Genomic DNA, 21,497 nt, shown 5'->3' with positions numbered 1-21,497 from the left:
TCAACTGTACCAGAAAAGTCCATCGTCACTTGACAATGTTGATCCTGCCCATCAACGTACTGATTTAGAAGTCGGCAGAGTTACTGCGCTTCCAACAAGCTCACACCTCTTTCTGGGTTTTTTCAGTCACTGCAAAGACGAGCCCAGATAAACCTCCGACACGTAGAAACTTGGCATAGCTGAGACTCGATCAACAACCATGACCATGTCGTGACGGCGTCGCTTAGCACACTGCGCCACTCGCTTACCAAGAACTACGAAGTATTAGAGCAGTTAAATATTGCTCAATGCAAGGTATTATGGCTTTCTAAGAGTTACTGTCTTGCGTGATTTTAATCTTTGTTTCAAACGTTCGCGGATTTTCCACAGCACTGCGACCGTACCCTTCGACACGCCGTTTTCCAAAATTTATGAGTATCCGTCCTTAATGATGAAAACTGATAAAGGTGAAAATGGCACTGTCCGGATTCAGTGTGAAGCCCGTGATATTTCAGCGACATTTTGCGACTCGTGAACTGTTCCAATTTTCAAGCTTCCATGAAAAACCGGTCCAACTCGAATACCGGATTTTGATGGGGAAAGATAAATCAAAGATCTCAGAAGACTGCACGAGGATATGGTAATTTGATCGCAGGGTATATTCCAATTAATAATTCTTTACCAGATAATCAATCCATTCTGTAATGCTTCCGAGCATGAAATGATTGAGGAGCTGAATTTATTGTAGTGTTGATCCATTTGAGTTCAACCCAAAATTCAATATCTCAAATCAATCGTCCTGGATACACTATTAAATGAAATAAAAATACCGTCATTGGAGTCGGGTTGACTTTTTCGTTGTTGCTCTTCCCCGGTCATATTTGATAGAAAGTGTTTTCACTGCATTGACAAAGTTTCTGACTCATAACAAAAACCGCCTTGACAGCACGGGACGTGGAGACTGGAGATTTTGGAATGAGATTGTTCTTATCAAAATCTAAACCAAATATGACGAGGATGACGATAATAATACACTAGATTCATCCGTCTCATTATTTGCTGTAATAAATGCAGAACAACTTTTGTTTCAAGATTTAGGCGTGGCAAGGGGGTTTTGGGGGCGCTGAGACTTTATTCGTTGTCCGGGGATCGGTAGCTCGAAGAAGTTTGGGAACCGCTGCCTCATACCATTGAACGTCAGCCACCATTGAAATTATCTGGACAAAATACATGAGATACCCTGTATTCCATCGCGATATCGTTACAGAAAGATCTTTTAATTAATCCAAGTTGCTCTGACCGTAGCACATATAAGTGATGGAAGTTCAAAACTAAGGTCACTCTTGCCTTTTCCCTCCTGAAGTAGAAGTAAATGTAAATCATATTTTGGTTAGCGTACGATAATCGCGCAAATCGATAATGCAGTGTCTGATACAACTCCGAAATGCTTTCCGATTTAACTACACGGCTCTTATAATACGGTGGAGGGCACCACCCCATGACTATATCTTAAATAGGGTCTGTGGTAAACAAAAGTTAATAACCACTGTTCCAAAGCAGCACTATGATTTGCATCCCATGATGCGGTCCAATTCTTAAGTGTAGAAACATTTTACCTCTTTATATGTAGAAGCACGAACCTAGCTCTGCGCGCCGTCCGCTTGGCTGGTTCCAGCCCATAATAGCGTATTTATAACTGCTTCTCACAACTACTTAGTTACTTGCTTAAAGCGTCGCTACTTCTACTTCTACTGGAAGTAGTTTTAAGATGCTTTCGAACGACTACTTCTACTACTCATGTTATGTTCGTGCATTCTACGTTGGTATCGTTTGTCTTTCATTTGTCTAAGATTAGTAATTAGGCCTACCACCAATCATTATTTCCTCGTGTGTCGTGATTGGTATTTACACCTTGTGTTCTGTTGTCTCCTAGTCTTTTGGTTCACCTACACTCTGGATCGTGTCGCTGCCTCAAAGTTATTCTGCTGATAATATACTGATTTCATATTGCAACCTCGTCGTATGAGTTATTGTTCAAACAAGATCAAGAACATAACAATTGGTGTCAGAAGTCGGATTCATAATTATTTCTGCGACGAATATATATCGTGGAATCGGGTATTTTGAAAATTCTTAAAAAACAGCAAGAGATGATGGTGCGACAACAATCGAAGCAGCAGGAAATGATGGCGGAACAATGCGCACAGCACAAAGAAGGGATGGCACAGCACAAAGAAGATATGAAGCAGCAAAATGCTCAGCACAAAAAAGATTTGGTGCAGCAAAAGCTGCGGCATGAGCAAGCCATATCGCAATTAACGCAGAGGTTTTGTCCCAGTGCCTCAACATCTGAAGCTACCGCTCCAAAGTTTGATTCGTTTGTAAAATCAAAGGAGAAAATGGGACCAGTATCTGCAACGATTCAATCATCACCTAACAATTTACGGCATTTCCAACATGGAGAAAAAAAGAGCGTGTTTACTCTCCTGGGTTGGACCCGAAACCTACTCGCTCCTACGTAATTTGTTTGGTGCTGCTGATGTCACTGCGCAATCCTTCGACGCGTTGACTGAGACGTTGTCTGCACACTTCCAGGACTCAATTCATGTGCAACCTGCCAGGTACGAATTTTACAATTGCAAAATGCAACCGTGGCAGTCGTATGTCGATTGGATCGCTACTCCACGCGGAATCTCCAAGGATTGCAATTTCACGTGTTCAAGAGAAGGCTGTGATCAGAGCTACGTTGATGAGCTAATGCGCGATCTCATCATTAAAGAAACGCCGCACGCGGATGTGATACGGCATTGTCTAACAAACCAATCCATCCTTTGACGACGTTCTCAAAGTAGCCACAACACACGGGAGAACGCTGGAAACTGATAAGGTTATTCAGGACGAGAGAGCGGTAAAGACACTTCCATCGCCAACAAAATGACGGTAAGTTATCAGATGGGGAGAAAACCTTTCAAATCCGTCCAAGGCAACTTCCCGGAAAGACTGAAATCCTGCAGCTGCTGTTTCATCGATCACCAGAGAAAGGACTGTCAATATCGACATGCAGTATGTCAGAAATGTGGTCGCAAAGGTCATATAAAACCTGTGTGCAACTTGCATGACTACCAAACCTAGTGTCACGCAACAGGTCACATCCGTAAATTTCTGCTCAGTGCCGCTGCTCTCCTTCGACATCGATCAACTATATCGACGAGTGGGAAACCAGCTCTGGATCAACTCGAGCATCAACGGCATTCCGTTGCCGACACAGTGGGACACTGGTGTACCCTCCATCATGGTGGGATTGACTAGGTACAAAACTTTATGCTCTCCGAAACTCTCAGCATACCATTGCTCTTTCGTAGCGTACGGCGACAAGCCACTAAAAGTGAAAGGTATTTGCACTGTAACCGTGCAAGTGGGTTCAGAAGTTCGAGTTGGTTAAAATTGGTAGTTTGCGACGAACACCGTGGGCAAAACATTTTTGGTCTCGATTGGAGCGATGCTTCCACCATGGCCGCTAAGGGAACGTCTGCTTTGAATGTAATTTCCTCGCAGATGGTCAAATCGCAATCATATAAGACTATCGACGTTTGTGAGTCGAACGACAAATTGGTATTTTTTCAGCCCAAATTTCCCTCCCGTTTTCTCAAATGTATTAGGACGATTCACCAAGACAGAGGTGACAATTCAACCTAATGCCCAGCCCGTATTTAACAAGCCACATCCTTTGCCTTTCGCAGGTCAAATCGCTGTTCAAACCGAATTGAATAGATCAAGGGTCGGCAACCTACGGCCCGCGGGCCTGATCCGGCCCGCCAAGCGAAATCGTCCGGCCCGCGACATAATAATTAGTTATCACAAGAATACGGCCCGCCGTTTCATAATGAGTTTCAATCTGCAGTGCAGCACTGCATGAAAAGAATGCGGCATTGCTACGATATAATAGTAGCCTGCATCGTATTAGTCTATTGTTACCCCATAAAACAAAGGTGGTTGAAGTAGGAGATGGAGATAGACTAGACTGCTATCAGTGCTTATCAATCGGGTGTATCTCGCAACCGAAGGTGTTCCATACTTTTTTAAAGGGTTTACTACGCTAACGGGGTGTGACAATAAAGGTTTCCTTCCTTTGCTTCAAAAACGCTTGGAACATCTCAGACGCAATGACACAATCTCAGAGTGTTCAATTATAGATAACTAGCCTCCGTATGTTAGTTAGCCTATCTATAGGTTAATTCTCCAGAAAGCATTTTGTGCCAAGACAACAAACCTGAATAGTGTTTAGGCCACAATGGTTAAAACTGCTAATATGATTTTTGTCTCATTAACTGAATCAGTTACGCCAGATATTACTAGAAGCAGATAATCAATATGGCGATGTCCTGTATAGGCCTATATCTGTAATGTTCGCGCATTAAGTCGAAGAGCTATATGCATACACGAGTGTATGAACTGAGAAATGAAATAGCAACTTTCCTCGAAAACACAAATATCGCCGACTCATAATCTTGTAATCGAAAATGGGTATCTCATCTTGCTTTCCTGGTACATTTAACGTCACATCTGAACAAATTGAATTTGCAACTTCAGTGGAAAAACAACTAAATACGTGAGATGTTGAGGCGCATCCAAAACAAATCTGTGACTCTGGAAATGTCAACAGCACAATGAAAATTATGCTCACTATCCTATACTGGAGGAGAGAAAACCTAGTACCAACACTACATTTGTAACTGTGATACGAAATTTAACTACTGAATATTCACCCGCTTTTCCAACATTCCTTCTCTACAAAATGAATTCTTACTATTCAGTAGTCCGTTTAATGTGGACGTCAATACCATTGCCTAAAAATTTCAAATGGGCCTTTCTGAAATGCGATGCAGTTGAATTGAATGACAAATTTCATACAAAGAGCATATCGCTGCATGACTTTGACAATGAGTACGTTCTTGAAATTAGTCTCAGCTTGACCAACAATGCAGAAGAAATTGCATCGATTTTTGGAAGCACGTACGCATGTGAACAATAGTTTTTAAGAATGAAATTCACGAAGAGCAAGCTAAGATCATTTATTTCGGACGTCCATTTTGAATAGGGTCTGATTCTTGTTTCATCTGACTTGTTACCAGAAGTTGAAAACCATTCACAAAGCAAGCTGCGTCAATTGTCACATTTATTCTGTGTTGTTGAAGTGTAAATACATGTGTCTTCTGGTAGGTATGATTGAGATTGCAGCAATGTAGGATAATATATACCGAAGTGAGCGTAAAATATAGTACTAAGAAAAATTCCTGCCCGCCAAGAAGTTGTACACCCGGAATTTGGCCCGCGACTAGCAAAAGGTTGCCGACCCCTGGAATAGATAGTCAATCAAGGTATTCTCGAACCAATCAATTACAGTGATTGGGCAGCACCAATTGTTGCTGTCACTAAATCTAATGGATCAGTACGCGTTCGTGGTGACTTCAAAGCATTGAATCAACAGATTCAGATTGATCAGCATCACCTGCCCTCCTCAGATGATATCCTTCACAAGGTACTGGGCGGTTGTATCTTCACGAAAATTGAACTTGCTGTTGGCGCAGAATACCACCTTCGCTATGGACCAATGATTTTTTATGACGCATGAATGATGGTATTGGCGCCACGAATCTACCACTTCACGTGGCGTACTGCATTATATTGGTCGCATATTATGTTTGGCTTGAATCGTTTAGTTTAGGTCGTATTATTGTAGTTAGGGCTCTATTTGACTTTGATGTTATTTAATTCGTATTATTTGTTGGTATTAAGAATTTGGATTGTTATAAATTATTTGGTCAGTTGTTAATCGCTGGGAATTTGGATCATTAAAAACCATACTTCACCCAAGAAGACGCGTGTTGAAGTTTCAACCAGAGCGAAGACAGCTGACAGTGCTACGTCGTGTACCGAGATTAGGCCTGAAATTTCTGCGGTTACACAAGTTTTTAATGTTCACATCGCATCAAACGAAACGTTGCACTAAACGACAAAGGATATTTCATAATGGAGCTGTTGAAAGATGTTGCGGTCTCCAATCAACTAGCATCTAATCAACATGGAATTGACGCCCTGGTGTTATCCGAAGATAATATGGAAGGCCCGATTCAACAATTAGCAACGCACGTCAAAGCTTATGGCGCGATAGGAGCTGCAGCACAGCCAAAAAACAACTTGAACAAAACAAAGACTAAAACAAGTTCGAGTTGTGTGTCTGCTGGCATGGTTTCGCGTCATGTGAAAAGAAGCACCAAAAGTGCATTGCTAACCAAAGACAATCTACGTATGATGACTAGCAGATCAAAGGTAAAGGTTGGCAGTCGATCGAGTATTAAATCAAAAAGTCATGTTACTCAATCACATAGCTCAGGCTCAAGGTCTACCTCAGATGTAGGTATGACATTGATGCAACAAGAAGCAGTTCTGGAGGCCAGATCTGCTTCATCCTCACAACGTCATATTCTGGAAAAACAGCAACTCATGTTGCGGCATCAACGTGAAGAAGAAGAAATGCTTGAAAAGATTAAATCAAGACGGGAAGAAATTGCTCGACAGCAAAAGCTCGAAGCAGAAGAACTCAACCGGGAAAACAAGTCCGAGGTTGAAACCTTGAGACGCATTAGACAACGAGAGATCGATGAACTCAGTATGAGGCATCAAAGGGACCAACTCGAAATCGCGTCTGCGCTTGAGGAAACTCGCGCAGAGAGAAAGGTGCTTGGTTTTGAGTTTCCTACTGTTAATGCTTCAGGTATGAATCGCACCGATGTTCAAATTCCTTTTGTTCCTCAGTCCTTAGAAACCCGGCAATCAATTTTTAGCCCCAGACCGAGTCCGGTAGTCAAGCAGGAAACTGCCATCGAATTCGTTCCTCAGGCTAATTGTCCATCCATTCCAGGTAGTTCCCAACCTTCAGGTTCAGGTACTGATAACTCAGTGCTTGATCTGATTGATTTTGATAGCCCTTGTTTGTGGGGCCGTAGTGAACCTACTATGTTGCCAAAATATGAACGGGAACCTAAACCCGCTGTTCATATTTCGACACCAGCTAATGCGGAAGCCTGTTACCTTGCTCCTAAAAACAATATCAGTAATTCGGTACCCAAGGTTATGTATGCCCAAGTTCCCCAACCTTCTTTATTGCCCCTCACAGAACCTCCCATCTTTACAGGAAACGCCAGTGATTTTTATGATTTTAAAATGGCTTTCAATTCTTTGGTAGAGCCATACGCGTTAACCCAACAACATAGGCTTCAATATCTAATGAAGTATACAAAGGGTGTCCTGCATGTATTGGTCAAAGGTTGTTTGCATGCTGATTCACACTCATGCTTTGATAAGGCATGGAAAATATTAAATGAAAATTATGGGCAAGAACATCAAATCAGTCGCTGTTGCCTGGAGTCCATACTTGAAGGTCCTCGTTTTTCTGAAAAAGATAGAGATGGTTTGGCAATGTTTTGGGCGAAACTGGTTTCATGTAGAGAAACTTTGATGGGCACAAATAGTTTGCATGAAATTGACAACATTATGGTAATTGACAAAGTTGAGGATAGATTGCCGGAAGGATGGAGAAGTGGATGGAGATCCATTGTGGATAATATTGTGAATGTAAAAAGGGAAAAATTGACCATGCTTGACTTGTCAAATTACATTCGAAAGAAATCTCGAGAGTTGGAAACAAAGCCTAAAATAAATTGGTCCTTGAGTAACGAAAGGTTTGTTAGTCCTAAAGGAAGCAAAACCAGTTTTGTTACACAGATGGAGAGTTCAACTGCATCATGTTGTCCGCAATGTAAGCAAACTCATTTTCTCAACCAATGCAATGTCTTTCGAGCAATGAATTTTGAACAAAGGCATGATTTTGTGCAGCAAAACAAGCTGTGTTTTTCGTGTCTTCAAGCAGGACATTTCAGTAAAGAATGTTATCGTAAAAAGCCATGCTCTCAGGCAAAATGTTTCGGTAAGCACACTACATTACTTCATCCTCCTGATAACAATCCTCCCCAAAGTCATAAGCCAATTGAATTGATTAAATCGGAACAAAACTCGGAATCTGACAAAACGACGAATACATTTGCTAGTAGCATTCACAAGGAAGCAGGTGCATTATTACCTGGGTTGCCTGTCAAAGTGCGTGTCGGCAGTGGTGGAAACATTTTACCACCAAAGCGTTGCTTGATGGAGCAAGTAGAAATTCATTCATTACACATTCATTGCTGGAAAGAATTGGTGCTAAAGGTAGGGATGTCAGCGTGGCTGTAAAAACTCTCAATGGCGTTGGTTCCCACAAAACAGAAACTTTGATTGACAATGTAGAAGTATCGGCATATAAAGGTAATGATTGGGTGTCCCTTTCAACGCTGGTATCTACCGAAGAGATACCTTTGGGCAAATATGAAATGCCACTCCAGGAAGATATCCAAGATTTTCCTGAGTTCGATGGAATTGAAATTCCTGATGTGGACTGTGATATTGAATTGTTAATCGGCTGTGATAATAGAAGTATTCATCGACCAAGAGAAGTGGTTGATGGGCCGGCAGGTTTCTATGCCGTTCGCACATTGATTGGTTGGGCGGTGGCGTGTGAGAGAAGTGAAACAAAGGGCAATGGAAAATTGCCCGTCAGTTGCAACTTTACAAAGGTCAGCACAGACAGTGTCTGTGAAATGTGTTCGGACGTAATTGATTCAGTAAAAACTAAAAAAACATGTCTTGCAACTGTAGTGAGTGATGTTCCTACACCTGGTATTGAATTCATGGATGAGGCAATAAAAAACATTGTAATTGGTTCAAACTCAAGAAGGTGATTGCTTGGGTGCTACGATACAAAGATAGGTTGCTCTCTAAGGTTAGAGGAACATCTGGCGGTAATGAATCGCTCCCTGCAGGGCTATTAACAACAGATGAACTGTTGCGTTCGGAAAGAGAAATTATCAAACATGAGCAAGCAAAATTTTATGCTACAGAAATGCATGCGATTGCAAATGGTCAAAATCTTAGACCTGTAAGTACTTTGTACAGGTTGAAGCCTTTTATAGAAAATGGGTACTGCAGGTTGGTGGCAGAATAATGGAAGCCCCCATTGCTTATGAAAATCAACACCAAATTGTAGTGCCAAGAGATAGCATGATTGCTTCTGCCATTTTTGAATGGCATCACAAATTATCAGGACATTCGGGTCATGAGCATGTCCTGGGAATGGTCCGTAAAAAATATTGGATTGTGCGCCCTCAGCCCAAATTGAGAAAAATAATATATGATTGCGTGATATGTCGCAAACGGCAGCGACAGCCAGAGTCGCAGCAAATGTCAAATCTTCCAGCAAATCGGCCCAAATGGATTGATGGTAAATGTAACCTAAAAATCGATGATATTGTCCTAATCATGGACGATAACCTGCCCCGAAATGCATGGCTTCTGGGCCGTGTCACACAGGTATTTCCTGGCAAAGACGACCTGGTAAGGTCGGTTCGTATCAAAACAAAAAATTCTGAGCTTGAGAGGCCCATTATTAAGTTGGTGCTTATTCAGAGCTCGTCAACATAATCTCAATTCATTCACTAGAACATCGCTTGTTCAATACTCGGTGTTTTGTTATTTACTACTGTGGTACCCATTGTTTACTACGGCACTCGTTTACTACAGTATGTGTTTTCGTTATTGATTGCGTCACAATGCCATGAGTGACACTTTGGCTCAATACAATTTAATTGATTCGTTGCTTTGTTGTATTTGTTTTTTCGCATGGTTCTGGGAAGTTGTTGGTTCACCTGTGAAAAAATGTGTATAAATTTATTGTAATAAATTTCCCATTTTTGGGGGTGAGGGTGTTGGCGCAGAATACCACCTTCGCTATGGACCAATGATTCTTTATGACGCATAAATGATGGTATTGGCGCCACGAATCTACCACTTCACGTGGCGTACTGCATGATATTGGTCGCATATTATGTTTGGCTTGAATCGTTTAGTTTAGCTTTAGGTCGTATTATTGTAGTTAGGGCTCTATTTGACTTTGATGTTATTTAATTCGTATTATTTGTTGGTATTAAGAATTTGGATTGTTATAAATTATTTGGTCAGTTGTTAATCGCTGGGAATTTGGATCATTAAAAACCGTACTTCACCCAAGAAGACGCGTGTTGAAGTTTCAACCAGAGCGAAGACAGCTGACAGTGCTACGTCGTGTACCGAGATTAGGCCTGGAATTTCTGCGGTTACACTTGGCGATGCTTATTTTCAGCTAGAATTTGATGAGGATGCGAAGAATTTGTGTGTCATCAACACGCAATTCGGTCTATTCCGTTATCGACGCATGTGTTTCGGAGTCGCATTTAGTCCCGCAATTTTTCGACGTTGTATTGATGCCATGATCGCCGGCTTACCCGCTGTTGCTAGTTTTGTCGATGACATAATCGTTACTTGCGCTGATGAACGCGACCATTTTCGCAACTTATCGCTACGTTTTTAGCGGCTCCCCGAATACGGTTTCACCGTCAATTTCTCTAAATGTGAATTTTTCAAAAGTAGTATCGAGTATCGTGGTCACATAATTGACAAGGACGGCCAACGCCCGTCTAACAAATCCGTTGAAGCAATCAAACAGTTGCCTATACCTCAGGAAGTTGGCCAGCTACAGGCAGTCCTGGGCAAAGTCAATTATTATCGCGCGTTTATTCCTAATTTTACGAATAAATCCGCTTCTTTGTACCGTCTTCAAAAAGACGCGGAATTCATTTGGAATACGGACTGTGACGCAGCTTTTCGCAATCTCGAAAACGACATAATCGACGCTACGCAGTTAGCCCATTATGATGTAAACAAGCAGCATCTCATTTTGTCAACGGATGCTTCTCAATTCGGAATCGGCGCTGTCCTCTCAATCGAGCACAATGGCGGAGAGAGACCCATCGCGCACGCGTCGGAAACGCTTTCCGGTTCGCCAAAATCATACTCTCAAGTAGAGAAGGAACCTCCGTCAATCATTCACGTTTACGGAGTCACTGAATTTCGTCAATTCTTGTATGGTAGAAAATTTACGCTCTTGACGGACCACAAACCGCTTTTAGCTATTTTCTCGCCAGACAAGAAAATTCCCGTGATTACAGCGCAACGTTTACAGCGATAGGCACTAACGCTCATGGCTTACCAATATGACATTCGCTACAAGCCGACCAGTCAGCACGGAAACGCAGACGGTTTATCTCGCCTACCAAAGGGTTCAGACCCTGAATTTGACGAACAGGAATCTCGTGAAAACGCTGAGATCGTTCACGCTATTAATATGGCATTCGATGGCTTACTGTTACCTCGAAATGAAATTCGCGACGCGACGCTTGAAGACAAAACCATGAAACTAGTGAAGTTTTCTGTGACCTATGGTAATTGGAATCTGAAGACGCACGTTGATGATTTTTCTTGGTTTTCAACTCGCAAACATTCGCTTTCTCTGCACGAAGACATATTGTCATGCTCAATATTGATGGTTTTCAGCGAGTAGTAATTTCGCAGTCACTTCGATCGCGAGCATATCATTGTCGCACGAAGGACATTGGGGCATCGCGAAAATGAAGCAGATGGCTTGACGTACATCGCATGGCCTTCCATTAATCGCGACATTGAAAATCTCGTTGAAGAGTTACGACGCTTGCCGTAAAGTATTCAAAGCGCCTGATCGTCAGTATCGCGAATGGCCCAAAACTTCTTAAAGCTTTGAACGGATTAAGTTGGACTTCGCAGGTCCAATAAAAAGGAAAGTTTCCTGTCATCGTCGATGCGCTTTCAAAATATTCTTTCGTTAAAGTAATAAATGTCGGATCCGCCACAACCTTGTGTGTAGTCAACGCGTTGATGGAAGTCTTTTCTATCGAAGGCTTGCCCGTAACAATCTTCACGGATTGCGGACCGCAATTCACATCGAATGAGTTCGATACGTTTTGTTCTAATTTGGCAATCAGTCAGATCGTATCACCGTTTTTTACCCTGCCTCGAACGGGGAAGCGGAGCGTTTCGTCCAGACTTTGAAAGCTGAATTGGGAAAAACATTCGATGGGAGAAAAATTTTAACTTCGCGCTCCAAACACTTCACTTCTCGCTACATACCGATGTGCACCGCACCAGGGCATAGACTGGAAAACGCCTGCTGAGATTTTACATGGTCGGCAGCCGCGGAATTTGTGTAAGTTTGTGCTCGCCCTTCGATAAATCGAAACCCGTTACGCCTAGACAATCAGTCACTCATTTCGAGGTTGGTTCCTCGGTTTACGCTCGCAGTTACCGACGTGGACCGAAATGGGTTGCTGGCGTTGTGACGGAAATACTGCGACGCGTTGTGTACATTGTCAAAACAGATCATGGGTATTGGAGAAGGCATAAAAACCAACTCCGCGCCTGATTTCCACTGATGGTGATATAGCCACACAGGACGTTGCTCAGCCTCAACAGTCACAAGCTGAGCAGAGCAACCATTGGTCAGGAATAGGGCACAACGTCTTGCAGCTAGTCCTACTCGAACGTAAGGTAGACGTTATCCGCTTAGAATTAGGAAACAAACTGATTTCTATCGGCCAACGTAAATTACCTTGTACTCTTTAACTTACAAGGAAGGACTGTTATGTTCGTGCATTTTACGTTGGTATCGTTTGTCTCTCATTTGTCTAGGATTAGTAATTACCGCAAATCATTATTTCCTCGTATGTCGTGCTTCGTATTTATACCCTGTGTTCTGTTGTCTACTGGTCTTTCGTTTCACCTGCACTCTGGATCGTGTCGCTGCCTCAAAGTTATTCTGCTGATAATATACTGATTTCATATTGCAACCTCGTCGTATGAGTTATTGTTCAAACAAGATCGGGAACATAACAACTCATACTTCAGTAGAGTTTAGCGTGACTACTTCTACTTGAGTAGCTTTCTCAACTACTTTGACCTCCTTCGATTGCAGCAATCCAAATAGTAAAATCATGAATATCATGAGTCAAGTGTGAGTCCAAGTCGGGGTGCAGAGATTCACGCCCGAGTCATAGTGTTGAGATTCGTGCCCGAGTCCAAGTTATTATGTTCGCAGTTCAGTTTCGAATTCATTGCAAGTTCAACCCACATTTTAGTGCTATGTCTGAGTGACATCGAATAATATGATCATAATATACCAATTTTCCTCACGCTTATCAGGTTATCGCCCTATTTTTCCAGTGCCAATACTTAAGGACTTGAGTAGGACTTATGCGGTCGGCATCGATGGGACTCTGAACTCGCAACCCATCGGTGTTGCAGCTGTAGAATGTACCACTATATGCTGTCTCACAACCCATATTATAAGCTGCACTGCTATTAGGTTACATATCCTGTAGGACTTCTTAAGCAGTATCTTTTCTCATATGGCGATGTATGTTATCGTTATATATGGGCGTACATGGAAACGAATTGAGGAAATGACCTACGAAACTATGCTTGAAATGTGTGACTACTGGTTTATATGGTTATGATACTGGGATGGTTGTTTCGATATCAGGAACGGTAGGTATCTGAACACTTGTACGGTTGACGTCGACGGGGAATCACGCATAAGTATAAGGTATGACTCAGGTCGAAGTATACATTCGGGCTAATCGCAAAAATATTGATGTAGGGTGTCATTTACAGACACTTAGACCAGTGGTTCCCAACGTGGGCGATATCGCTCCCCAGGGGGCAGTTTGGCTGTCTGTGGGGGGGGGCGAAAATGACGAAGGGGGCGATAGCGGGGCGATGGCGCGTTAAAACGGCTATATTGGAGCCAAGTCGGAGAAATGACCTTTTTTTTTTAGTCAAGCCACGAAAATTTAGCTGCAAAAGTGTAAAAGTTAGACATCGAGCCGAAAAGTTGATTATTTTTTTAGTCAACCAGCCGGTGATTACAGTTTGTATGCTCATTATTCGGTTCACAAAATTTGGGGGGCGATGATCGGTGTGGAGCTTGAAAAGGGGACGATGAGTCGAAAAAGGTGGGGAACCACTGACCTAGACCGTTAATGAGCTGTAATCCGAGGCCTACGCATGTCGCATAAGACGGATATATCCGTTGAGGAATCTGTTTCTGATCATTTCTAGCGTTAAACGTGTATTTCATGTCTGTGTAATATCTTGCTGTGCGTCATTCCATGAACTATGTACGGGTTTTAGTGTCATCATCATACCCACATCTATTCCGCATCTACTGGTCCGCTTGGACTGGATTTCAGGGCGTATTTACTGTCCTTTCAGCCATGCCGTAAGCACAATGTTTAGTCATAGCGTCCATACCCCCCTAAAAGACTGGTTGAAACTGAATGAAACTTTATGTGTTGAGGGCTTTAGCCAGCCTGACAATTGAATCTGACAATTGAAACAACTTGACAATTAGATTTAAATAAAATTAAACTATTGAAATCAGGAAAGAACGATTTTTGAATAACGTTACTAAGAGGTATGGTACTCAAACATTGGTATATCAGGGGCGAGATAGCGTAGTAGTATAATCCACAGCTACAACATACCAATGGCTTGCGGATTCGAGTCCGACCGAGGTCGACTCCAAAATTCCTGCCCAAGCGTTGGAGGTTTATCTAGGCACCTCCTCGCCATCTCATTCGCGTTGGCAGTGTCTTATAAAAGCATAGAAGTTGGCATTGCTACAAGTCGGCAGACACGGAATAAAAATGAAGGCTACCGGCCTGGTGTGAATGACCAATTGACCATAGTAGTCAACAAACACCATGAATACCACAAAACAAACAAACAAATTGGTATATCAGGCACAAGTCTAGGTTAATTGCTTATGGGTTGTAACTAGGGCTGCATTCAAAACAAATGGTTGTTTAAAACACTTTATCTCGAACTTGTTTCAAACAGTGTTTTAAACAAAGGCCTTGTAAAAATATTGTGTTTTTCCAAGTTATATAGTTATGCCATAATTGTGTAAAGACTTTCCAAACACCGTAGTTTATGAGCCTACGGACGATTACCACCCAATATAGCCGACCTATACAATATGGGATGGCTGGAACCCTCTTAATCAGTGGTTCCTGACCTTTTTTGGTGTCTGAGCTGCATTTCAAATTTCAAGAGTACGTTTGGAGCCGCACGAATACGCTCACACAAAGATTGTAAAACATGAAAGCACGTACCAACGAATAGCAACACTACCAAGAAAAAAAATCAATTAAATGTCCAACTTGACATTGGCTTTGAGCTTCAAGAATTGTGTCAAAGCGAGGCGTAATTGCAGATAATGAAGTACGCAGTAGCTGCTTGAGGTGGTCATCGGTCAGTCGATTGCGATATTGATTTTTTTATTCTAACCATTTTCCTTAAAAAATGCTTAACATACATAAGTCGATCACGATAGAGAATCTATTTTCTGGGGATTGATTATCAAGTTGGGATACTTTGCCTCTGGAACTTGACTCCAAAATTCAAGTAAGTCTTCGTTTTTAAATAATTGCTTGAGCTCAATATCTGACTGCTTGTCTAGCAACTCAAGGTGAAAATTACTAGGGGTGGTGGCCACATTATATGCAATAGGATTTGAAAACATTTTCATCATGGACAAGAAAGCATTCATTCCGTCAATGCGGTGGTTGAACTCATCAATGAAGTTGCTAATAAGCTGGTTTGATGGTCCGATACTGCTGGAAAATGTGTTGTAACACCACCTGCACTTAAGTCTGGTGGTGAGCGGACTTAAATTTGAGTGCCGATCCGAACGCATATGAGTGTGATTATTTTGACGTGAGAACGAAATCGTTGCTGATTAGAGAATCGGTACTCCACAGCAGAGCAATTGGTCCCCACCCTTAATTTTTAACTCCACAATCCAATCCAAGCAAAGGTAATTTGTTATTATGACTTAATTCTTTTGTTATAAATTGATTTTTTCTATATTTTTGTGGGAGCCGCAAGAAGGCTAGCTGTGAGCCGCATGCGGCTAACGGAGCCACGGTTGGGAATCACTGCTCATAATAGTCGGTTTAACAGCTATACTACGTAGATATTCCGACAAAGGGGCTACATTTACCCTCTATTTTCAATTGTCACTGTCAATCCATTATGACGTCATAATTAAATGTGCATGACGCTGCGACTTTAAAAAGACAAAAACATAAAAAAACATGTTTTAAATAAGGGCCTTGTTTTAAACATGCTTGTTTCAACTTTATTTCTGTTGAAATACAACCCTATTTGTAACGTACAATGTTTTCCTATGGTGATTCCCATGTTAACAATAGAAGGTATAGAAGCAGTGCGTCAGTTTTCAAAGATTTTGTTGCTACTATGATTTAGACATGGCGTAATCGTGATTAGTAATCGTAATCGATTACGACGTTTACAGCATTTTGAAGTTATCGTAATCGCAATGGATTATTCAAAATATCTAATCAATTTCTTTGTAAAATAATGATTACTTTTTACTTCTACGAGAGCTATGACAGGAACTGAACATATGTAAGCAAGTAATAGCGCGATATCAGGCTATTTATTGATAGCAGAAACTTCGGGATTTCGAACTACACTGCTGATTATTACATATCAAATGTTAGTTTGCTCGCCAAGGTACCTTTGCCCCAAGAAAAGAAATTCGCATGATTTATAGAAATGGGCATTTCGGCGTCGGCCATTACTGCGCCACGACGTACCAAGGCATATGAAGCTTTAGGCCATGTAACATGCGACTCTGATAAGTGTGCCAGAACGATCGTTGGCCGAAAAGGACTACTGTCATTATGCTAGGGAGGAATTTCTAAAATCTGTCCGGAATTTTCAAGTTAAGAAGTAGGCTTGAAAATTTTTCGTATATCTACGTTACCGAGATTATTTTTAGACAGTTTTACTCTATTTGATAATTTTTTTCGAGCTGTGTGCGATTTAGTGTAACGTGTATAGTTTTTAACATGGGGATCACCGCCTTCGCGAGGCATTCGGCTTGAGACGTCGTCACGTGCGGACCTCTTGCTGCGCTTCCTAACTGAGTAGTCTGAGATAGACAAGCGCTGTATAATAATTAGTGATCTACAAAGTCAGTTCGGATGGAAGTCTCTTCCTCTGGCAAACGAAAACTGTCGCGTGGTCCTACGGACGTGGACAATAGTGATAGTGATGCTCGTGCTTCTTTAGCGAAAGTCTCAGCTAAGGATTTTGCTAGTCAGCCTACGAAGCAACCTTCCAGCACCCAGGAACCGGAATTGAGCGAGCGACCCCAGGATGGAGCAGGTCAACAACAGTGTAGCCAAATGAGAGTCGTTGTATCAGGTGAAGGCCTTTCGTTGAAGCGCCTCCATCCTACAGTAGTGCATAGGGCACTCTTTTCATTGATTGGCGAATGTGAGGGACCTCGTCCTCTTCGGTCGGGAGACCTTCTAATCACATGCACTAGTCCGAAACAGGTCCAAGCTCTCCTCCAGTCTGACTGCTTGACAGACAAAGTTTCCAGCTCTAAAATTAACGTAAAAACCTCTCTGTACCACGAAAAATCATTTGCTAGCAGAGCTGTCATTTCTGGCGTGCCCCTAGATATCAAGGAGTCGGAACTCCTCGACAACCTTAGCGGTGTTGGAGTATCAGCCGTAAAACGCCTTAAGAGGAAAGTCGACAAAGGTTACGACTCCTGTTCCGCCGTTCTCCTTTACTTCCGCTGTGACAAGCTGTGACAAAGTACCTGAGAGTGTGAATTTCTCTTACCTTCGGTTCTGGACTAGGCCTTATAATGCTCCCCCTTTGAGACGCTATCGCTGCAATAGGTATGGCCACTCCAAAGAATCGTGTAGAGGAAAAGCAACTTGGAACAAATGGGGTAGTTCTGACCACGAGCATGCCTCGTGCACGAAGGATAAATTTTGCATCAACTGCAAAAAACCTCACAGTGCCGCATATGGCGGTTGTAGCGTAGGCCTATATAAAACCGAAGCTAAACTTCAAATTATCAAAGAACGTACAAAAATCACGTACAAAAATCGGTTATTATTCCGAAGCGAAGGTCGTGTTAAACTCTGCCACCGGACTTTTAGTGAAGTCCTCGCTAACGACTCCTCGACATCTTTCCGACAACCACGACCGCGTCGCACCAAAATCAGTTCGATCCTTAGCAAACATACAATTTCCGCTCCTGCTCCCAATCACGGGGATTTGCGACATTTCAGTCAGACCCAATCGAAAGAAAATACGGTTAACCATGCTGCTAGCCATAGGCCTACCGAATTGGGAGAGAATACCCTAATGTCTCCGTGTCAACCATCCACCCCAGATCTTTCGCAGTTACTTTCCTTACTTGTAGGAATCGTTGAATATACGATGGAAGCTGTCAAATCATGTCAATGCAATGCGCTTGAAATCGTTTCCAGAGCATGCCTTAGGTATGGCTTTTCGGCCCCTCCTCCTAAAATAACCTCCTAAAATAAATGTCTAATCAAGCTCTTCGTTTCATCCAATGGAATTGTAGAGGTATTTATCGTAAACTACCAGAGCTGAAGCAACTTATCCACAACCTACCAAATACCCCTGATGTGATATTGCTTCAATAGACTCATCTCATCGATAAGTATTCCCCCAAGTTCACGGGTTTTCGGGTCTTTCGTAAAGACAACTCGCTTCATTCCGGTGGCCTGGCCATTTTTGTGTGGGAATCTCTCCCCGCGACTGACATCCAACTTGACACCCCATCTTGCATTGAAGTGTTATGTATATCCATCGGTCAACTACGCATCTGCAACGTCTATATGAGCCCTACCGCATTTTCAGAAGATAGCGCTTTTGTTTTCCTTGAATCGCTGTCACATCGTGCAATAATCTTCGGGGATTTTAATGCCCACCATCTTTCCTGGGGGCAACGTAATAACCGACGGGGCCGCCTCCTATTTGGCGCTTTCGACCAAAATGAATTGGGTTGGCAGCAGCTCGCCAACCCATCTTAATATTGCCTCCAACGCCATAAACCGCTACTCGCTACTTGATTTATCTATCGCGTCAGCCGACGTATCTTCGAAGGGCCGCACCGACGTCACGGATCGGTTACTGGGAAGCGACCACTTTCTTGTAATAACTACCTTCAAGGAGAAGTTTTCAAATGAAACAAACAGAAAAAACTCGTGGAATTTTCGCAGAGCGGATTGGGCGGCCTTTGAGAGAAAAATCGACAGGAGCTTGGAATCTTCGGGCTATGAAGATGTAAACTTTTTGAACAAGACTCTCTCAGAATGCATAATGGACGCGGCGCATTCATCAATTCCGAAGTCTCATTTCTCGAACCGAAAACCTTCTGTGCCATGGTGGAATGCGTCTTGCAATAGAGCTGTAAGACGCAAGAGAGCTGCTTTCCTCAAAATGAAACGGACTTTCTTCATAAATGATGTCATCCAATATAAGCGCTTGCGGTCGGAATGCCGGAAAAAGATACTTTCTTCTAAAAGGGAAAGTTGGGAAAACTTTGTTCTTCTCTGAATGATTCCAGCAATTACTCCAAAGTTTGGAAGGTAGTTCGCTCCTTTTCTGGTGTCCGTTCCTACAATATCATACCTCCTATCACTATTGGTGGCGTCGTTACGGGTAGTGACGACAGGTCGAAGGCTGACGCTCTAGCCTTGCACTTTTCGTCGGTTAGCAGTGATAGCAATTACACGTCTGCATTCCGAACAAGGAAGGAAGCGGTTGAGGATCAAATAACCTCCCGAATCACCTGTCTCTCAGCACCTAACAATGATATCATTGACGGTCCTTTTTCCATGGCCGAACTGAAATCAGCCATTTCGTCTCGAGGAAACACCAGCCCGGGCTTGGACGATATCGCATACCCCATATCCTCCGTTTGATCAACTCTTCTTTGTAGTAATGGCCTTCTTCCCGACACCTGAGTAGTGAGGGTAGCTGGGTTATACGCAGACCAATCACAGAAGGCCACGTCGCCTTAATTGCCACGCCTACATTGCCACATCATCCGCCCATTGCCGCACCTATAGCACACCTATTGCCACATCATCCATCCATTGCTATATCATCGCTGCATTGATTGCCGCATCTTGATACTTTTCTCAGATATTGTATTATGTGTATTTAGGACTAATATCATCCGTCCATATTTTTTAAACTTGATTTTATGTGTACAAGTTACGGTTTCTGCAGTTTCCACATTTTACGACTTATGATTGCTGCGTCAAAACTTACCTTGGCTAGAATCGACAGATTTTCTATTATGTGTATTTAGGACTATGTATTTAAATTCCTATTCAGATTATACATAAATACGAAAACTATGATGTCTATGTAAGGTTATATTCTCCGGATAATATTATTAATATCAAAATTCTACACATCATCACTAATTACTTAATATAAAATGCGATTTTGAGCGCTGCGACTTGATAATATGAACCCCTACGCTTCTGATGCATGATTTTTTTTGTGATAAGGATCTAGGTAACATTCAGAGTCGGCAACGATTGTTTGGATATACATTATAGCAATACCCCACTAAACTATAGGCGGTTATATTACTCTATTGGTCAGAGATAACTCATCCGTCCATAATTTTAAACTTGATTTTATGTATACAAGCTACTGTCTCTGCAGCCTCCACATTTTACGACTTATTTTCATTAGACGCAGGCAAGCGATTCTCCAGTTCCGAGCTACGGAAACAAATCACTCGCATGTGCGCGTTCTGAATAGTATTGTAGAATTTTCTAAAGTCGTAACAGCTTAGTAGCATATACGCGAATCCCAAGGTGAAAATAATCGAACGAACTATAGCCGTAGGCGTGCGATTCGCAGGGCTTTATTTATACAAACTCTATCGATGCCTGTACGCGAACCCCAGCGTTAAAACGATTAGGTCTAATTAACACGTTCTGAAGCCGAAAATTTAGTCAACATCATTGAGATAGCCATGATTTGAAGATGGTGATCGAGTGTGACAATAGCACTCGCCAAGGTTAGACAAACATAACCTTAAACTACTCTCTTCACAAAATATAAAGTTATAAAAGTAAGCAGATTTCTATGAAAACCCGTGAAATAGAAGTAAAAGTAGCCTAGAAACATAACTACTTAATGAAAAATCGTGATTCTTGAAGTGACCACATTTCATACGATTCAGTCCTTTTCATGTCACTAGAATAAGGTGATTAAACTGACAGTGAAACGCCGCCGTCGTCTTATAACGTAATAATGTAAGCTGCGTCGGGTGCTGCTATAATGTTAGGAGCGAATATAGTAGAAAGTTCACGTCTGGACATCTGTAAGCAGGTGCGCATACTACCGTAGTAAAACGCATAACAGAATTCCCCAGCAAACACAGAACCGTAAAAAAACCTTTCGGGATGGTTTCGAATGGTTATTTTAGGGTTTCGATTTTTATGTTTCAGAGGTATGTTTAAAATACGTAGGAAAAATGATCTTGAGGATCAAATTATTCTGTATGAATTCCAATTTGGTGGTAAGTATTCTGATGTGGGAAGCTATTTGGAACCTGTAGATACCGTTGCGTT

The 21,497-nt window shown here is 42.1% G+C and overlaps 1 long non-coding RNA gene across 1 annotated transcript in view; it reads left to right on the top strand.

Moving 5' to 3' along the window:
• LOC145442999 (uncharacterized) overlaps positions 1-21,497 on the top strand; it is a 445,110-nt gene that overhangs the window by 118,581 nt on the left and 305,032 nt on the right. The gene's annotated exons all lie outside the window — the stretch shown is intronic.

This window comes from Botryllus schlosseri, chromosome 7, assembly GCF_051294905.1.
Source record: "Botryllus schlosseri isolate E-star chromosome 7, Bs_hap1, whole genome shotgun sequence".
Taxonomy (NCBI): domain Eukaryota; kingdom Metazoa; phylum Chordata; class Ascidiacea; order Stolidobranchia; family Styelidae; genus Botryllus; species Botryllus schlosseri.
Note: the sequence above shows the minus strand (reverse complement) of the source record. Positions and strands in the feature narration are given on the sequence as shown.